Genomic DNA, 6,397 nt, shown 5'->3' with positions numbered 1-6,397 from the left:
GATAAACTTGTTTTCTTTGCACACCCTGCAGAACTCAAAAGGGCATAGACAAGTTATAAATTCTCTGCTCTTTGAGGGCCCTCCTTTCTTCAGATGTGACACTGGGTTCTCCAGAAGGGGAATCCTAGGAATGGTAAGGGTCTCCCCCAACCCCTGCAGCTCCTGCTTATTCAGTGCCATCAGGCAGCCTGCTTCTGTGAGCTTTGGGATGCACTGTATGCCACACATTTTGCCCCCCAAATATGTCTCCTGCCTTTTTCCCACCCATCCCCCCATTTTTCCCAGCACACCTGTTACTTAAGGGAGTTCCCAGGCCAGGGATCAAACTGGGACCACCAGAGAACTCCATGCTTGCTTTCTTAGACACAGGCCTCAGCTCCTCCTGTTTCTGTGATGAGCTGTCAGCTGGGGCCTTCCCCACCCAGGCTCCAACCTGGTTTTTTTGTTTGTTTTGTTTTTTGTCTTTTTGCCTTTTCTAGGGCTGCTCCCCTGGCATATGGAGGTTTAATTGGAGCTACAGCTGCCAGCCTACACCATAGCTAATGGTAACGCTGAATCATCAGCCCACTGAGCAAGGCCAGGGATTGAACCACAACCTCATGATTCCTAGTCAGATAAGTTAACCACTGAGCCACCACGGGAACTTCTCCAACCTGGTTCAGATCCTCAGAGCAGACGTGGGGTGCCCAAGAGAGTCATGAACCTGCTGTGCTTGTTCCCCCTTCGCCAGCTGGGGGCCCCTTGAGCCACACCGTCCTAATCCTGCCCAAGGAGGTCAGGTCTTTGTCTCCTGGGAAAGAACTTGAAGCCTAGGGAATTCCAGGCATGAAGCTAATCCCACCCTGGGGGTAATAACCACCCTGGCCTGAGCTCAACCAGGAGGCTGAGGCACTGCCAGGAGCTCAGACATTGGGGACATCTGTCCTTGGTGTGTCACCTTGGGCAACCCTGGCCCTTTGAACTTCTGGTCTTAACTTCAGAAGGTTAGAGCACTGGCTGAGTTCACTCAGTTGACAACCGGGGGCGGGGGTGGGGGGGTGTCACCACTCTACAGGCCATGGGTACACACAAGTCTGTAAGGACCTGCCTTGGGGAGTTCCTGTCATGGCTCAGTGGTTAATGAATCTGACTACGAACCATGAGGTTGCAGGTTCGATCCCTGGCCTTGCTCAGTGGATTAAGGATCCATCATTGCCATGAGGTATGGTGTAAGTCACAGATGTGGCTCGGATCCCACCCTGCTGTGGCTCTGCTCTGATTAGACCCCTAGCCTGGGAACCTCCATGTGCTGCGGGAGCAGCCCAAGAAATGGCAAAAAGACCAAAAAAAAGGACCTGCCTTGGGTTTTCCAGGGAGCCATGGCTTGCAAAGAAGCTGAAGAGCAGGAAGGTAGTTGGGGTGGGGGTTGGGAGAACAGCTAGGCCTGGAGGGTGGTCATGGACAGGGCACAGCCTCCCCTCCCCCATTGGTGGAAGGGGGGCTGGTTGGCATGGTGACCTGGGTAGTTTCCAGAAAACCAGCTCACTTCAAACCCCACCCCCTGTTCTTGGAGAGGTGCCCAGCACAGGGCTCAGGTAGCCATTCATACAGGAAAGTCCTGGGTCCTTGCTGCCTCCTTTACCAATCCCAACACGGGAGGATCTTCACTACCTCCGGGTCTTTGCACTTGCCGAGCATTTTGCCTACACTGCTCTCCACAGTTCACTGTTTCTGGGCCTCACTCAAGGTTGTAAAGCCCTCATCTATTCATATGACTTGATGGGCCAGACTGAGGGCAGGAACCACATGGGTCACTGTGTCCCAGAAGTTCAGTAAGTCTTTGTGGGACCCAGGAAAGGGTAGTAATGGCCAGTGACTACTCTCTAACCTGTATCTGTACCATGCAGAGTAATGACAAAAGTCCTGGATCTAACATTGCTGGATTTTGATATTAACTGCCGGAATGCCTTTCTGTGCATGTACAATTCACAGCATTTAATAAAGAGGGGCATGTTGGAGGAGTTCCGGTTGCGGCTCAGCAGAAACGAATCTCACTAGGAATCATGAGGATGTGGGTTCGATCCCTGTCCTCTTTCAGTGGGTTAAGGATCTGGAGTTGCCCTGAGCTTTGGTATAGGTCGCAGTTTCGGCTTGGATCCCAGGTTGCTGTGGCTGTGGCGTAGGCCAGCAGCTGTAGCTCTGATTCGACCCCTAGTTTGGAAACCTCCACATGCTATGGGTGCAGCCCTAAAAAGCCCAAAAAAGGGTGCATGTTTTCCTCTAGCTGTTCCAACACCATGAGTTAGCAAGCTGGTGGCTGGGGGAAAAAAATCACATCTTAGGATTTGGATTTGCTTTTCCTATGAAGGAGGGATTTTGCCCTGAAGTAAAATCATTTACATGGAAGAAAAAGTCAAGAACTTGAATCATTTCTCTACAGGATTGCTGGCGGGTTTTATTTAAAGCTCATGTATGTTGGGCAAAAGCCTGGAAAAAAATTTTCCCTATATATGTTGCAAGTACCTCCTCAGGACATCTTTCTTTTTTTTTTATTTTATTTTTTTTATATATTGATATCTTTTTTTTTTTTGTCTTTTTTTTTTGTTGTTGTTGTTGTTGTTGTTATTGTTGTTGTTGTTGCTATTTCTTGGGCCGCTCCCACGGCATATGGAGGTTCCCAGGCTAGGGGTTGAATCGGAGCTGTAGCCACTGGCCTACGCCAGAGCCACAGCAACGCAGGATCCGAGCCGCGTCTGCAACCTACACCACAGCTCACGGCAACGCCAGATCGTTAACCCACTGAGCAAGGGCAGGGACTGTACCCGCAACCTCATGGTTCCTAGTCGGATTCGTTAACCACTGCGCCACGACGGGAACTCCAGGACATCTTTCAATGTTTGAGGTATTTGGGGATGGGAGGGGTGGCTAAATTTTTTTTGTGATGTTTGCCTTGTCAGTTTCCTTAACTTTGTGGCTTCTAGCAGAAACTCCTACTTGCCCCAAATATTCCTTCTCTCCTTCCTCAGTAATAGGAATCTCCATATCTAGATTCCACTGAGAAGGAAGTTTCCCAGCCTCCCTTTCAGTTAGAGGTGGCCACATGATATTAGCAGTACTGATGTGTGTCATTTCCAGGAAATTCCATCTGGTTAGAATATAGGCATGATGGCCAGTGCTCCAGCAGCCACGTGTGACTATGAGGAAGCTACATACACGAGCAAAAGGTAGAAAGAGCTTGGGTATCTGACCCTGTGTCTGCATGATTAGAACATGAGAAATGAACTTTTTTTTTTTTGGTAATTTTTAAATTTTTGGCCATGCCCGTGGTAGTGGAAGTTCCTGGGGTGGGATCAAACACGTGCCATAGCAGTGACTGGAGCCACTGCAGTGAGTGTGCCAGATCCTTGACCCACTGTGCAAGAGAACTCCCACCAGTTCTTTTTAGGCTATGATCCGAAACTGCTGTCACTCCTGATGGCTTGGAGGTAGATCCTGATACCTGTGTCTGGGGCAATTCACTGCCCACTCAAGGCCTCAGTTTCTTCCTGTGTAAAATAGGAGTCCCCTGGATCTTGGGGTGGGGGGGCTTCAGATGAGCTAGAGGTCGGGAGGCCAGAAGTATCAGGTGGGAGAAGGCACCACCAGGAGAGTGGAAGACCAAGGCTCCCCCATGCACCCCCATCCCCACCTTGAAGCTCCACTGAGGCTTCACCCAAGTTACACCCTGGGAACCAGTTGGGAGGGCTCTGCCCCAACCAGTTGAGGGATGTGTTCAATCTCATTGGGGAGGCCTTGAACCAAGCAATGAGTGAGCAAGCCTCTGCTAACATACACCTATTCGTCCCACTGCCCATCTACTCACCTTCTCATAACTTTGTCCATAGACAGCCGCCTACCATGTAACTATCCACCGGGCAATTCCCCACAAACCCCACTTAGAGTAGCCATCGGGACGCTGGCTAGAGGCAAGGACCTGAGCCCTCAGTCTCCAAGGGGGAATTCAGATGGGTGCCTGGAGGACCAACTAGCGCAAAGGCTCAGAACTGGGGAGAAATGGGCCCTTCCATATGGAGCCTGTGTGGCGGGACTGGCTGTGCTGACCTGGGGCCCATAGGGACAGATGCTACTGGGCTCATTTAGCCAACCCAAGGACAATGAGGACAGGAATCTGGAACCCGCATGGCCCAGCAGACCCCTCCCACCTCCTCAGGAGCTGAGGCACTCCCAGGTCCCACCCCTGGGATTGTTCAGGTGCCAAGTGTCACAGCCTGGGCAGGGCTGGGAACCCCAGGGAAGAGCCGCCCCACTGTGACCCACCCTGCACCTCACTCCTGAGTTAGGACCAAGGGAGCAAGGACAGGTGCCTAGGCAAGGTAAGATGAGTGGGAGCCCAGGAGACCCTTACCAGAACCTGAAACCCAGAGAGACTCTGAGAATCATGGGATCAGAATCCTCAGGATTGGAATCATGGACAATGACAGCGACCCATAGTAATAAGGGTTCCTATTGTGGTTCAGTAGGTTAAGAACCTGACTAGAATCCATGAGGATGCAGGTTCAATCCCTGGCCTCGCTCAGTGGGTTAAGGATCCAGCGTTGCCATGACCTATGGTATAGGTCACAGATGCGGCTCAGATCTGGTGTTGCTGTGGTTCTGGCGTAGGCTGGCGGCTACAGCTCAGATTCGACCCCTAGCCTGGGAACCTCCATATGCAGCAGGAGCAGCCCTAGAAAAGGCAAAAAGACAAAGAAAAAAAAAAAAAAGGAAAAAGTAACAATGGTTTGCTTTTAAACAGTACAGGTTAGATGTTCAAGGACAAATGCCCTGCGGGTCCTGCTGGAGCTAGAGCAAGATCACAACATCCAGCCTCTGACCTGCTGTGTCTCCAAGGTGATGTGGGAACGATGGGGTGGCCCAGGCAGCAGGCAGCAGGAGGGCAGCAGACGCCCACCCAGCTCCCAGACATGGCTGCTCCTTCGGCTTAGACTGCAGCTGCTGGGCCTTCAGGGATTGCTCTGTTCCTCTCCCTCCATCGATAGAAGGTCCTGGATCCTGCCTACTCTCCTCCCCATCCCATGATCTGAGTCATACAGTCCGGGAAGCCATGATTGCCTCCCCTCCCCACCTCTCCTCTCCTCCATGCTTCTTCCTCCTCCACCCACCCTGCAGGGCTCCCAGCTCTGGGCCTCCACTCCCTTCCAGGAATTCCAGAACATGTTCTGAATTCACCTGTTTCTCCCCACCCGACAACCCCTGCCTTGGACATAGTGGGCTTTTCAGAACCTTAAGTCCTTCATTTGCTCCACACTATCCAATTGCCATCCCCCACCCCTGGGGCAACTTCAGAATAAAATCCAGACCCCTTGTCAAGGCTTAAGGTCCACTGTGGTCCTCCCTGCCCTGCTCCTTCCCACCTGAGGGCCCTCGCTTCTCCACAACTACCACCCTGGCCACACACACCCGCTCCCCCATGCTTCCAAGCCTGGCTGGCTCATTCTCTACTGGCAGGGCCCACATAAAGTCTGCTCCCCCAGCATCTGCATCGCTGACCTTGCTTCTCTCTTATCATCCCATCAGTTCCTTTGTGTGTGTGTGTGTGTGTGTGTGTGTGTGTGTGTGTGTGTGTGTTGAGGGCCACACCCACGGCATATGGAGGTTCCCAGGCTAGGGGTCCAATCAGAGCTGTAGCTGTTGGCCTACACCACAGCCACAGCCACACCAGATCTGAGTGGTATCTGTGACCTACACCACAGCCCACAGTAACACCGGATCCTTAACCCACTGAGCGAGGCCAGGGATCAAACCCGCATTCTCATGGATGCTAGTTGGGTTTGTTAACTGCTGAGCCACAATGGGAACTCCTGCATCAGTTTCTGAAATGGGTATTCATCTGCAGGTTTGGTCAGAGCCATGAGCCTGTGGGCAGGGTGGGTTCACCTGGATCCTGCTGTGTCCTCGGCACCTGGAGTGGGGCCCTGCACATACTAGGTGCTTAATGCATGAGATTCAGCCCAGGTGTCATTCTGCAGCCTGGACCCTTCTTCTACCACTGCAGGAGAAGCAGGGAGCTGGCAGGGGACAATCACCCCTCTGAGCACCCCTCTGGGGAGACAAGGCCAGTTTTACCTGGCTTACATCAGTTTGCATATATTTGCATTGATTGGCGCAGCTTTGAGGGAATCCACCCGGATTTCCCCTTTCTCATCACGTTTTCCTGGAGGATGCAGCAGGGAACTAGAAGGAGGAAAAACTCCCAAGTTCTCCCCACCCTCCTGGCAGGAGATGCATGCCAGTGAGCAGCAGATTCTCATGTGGAGGCGTGCTATCGCAGCTCCAGGAAGGATCTGGCTGGCCCTGCACTGTGCCACGAGTTGGAGAGAGGAGACAGTCCCCGGTGACTCCTGAGGATGCCTGGGGG

Source organism: Sus scrofa, chromosome 2 (genome assembly GCF_000003025.6).
Source record: "Sus scrofa isolate TJ Tabasco breed Duroc chromosome 2, Sscrofa11.1, whole genome shotgun sequence".
Lineage (NCBI taxonomy): Eukaryota > Metazoa > Chordata > Mammalia > Artiodactyla > Suidae > Sus > Sus scrofa.
The sequence above is the reverse complement of the archived record's forward strand: the minus strand, read 5'-3'. Positions refer to the sequence as shown.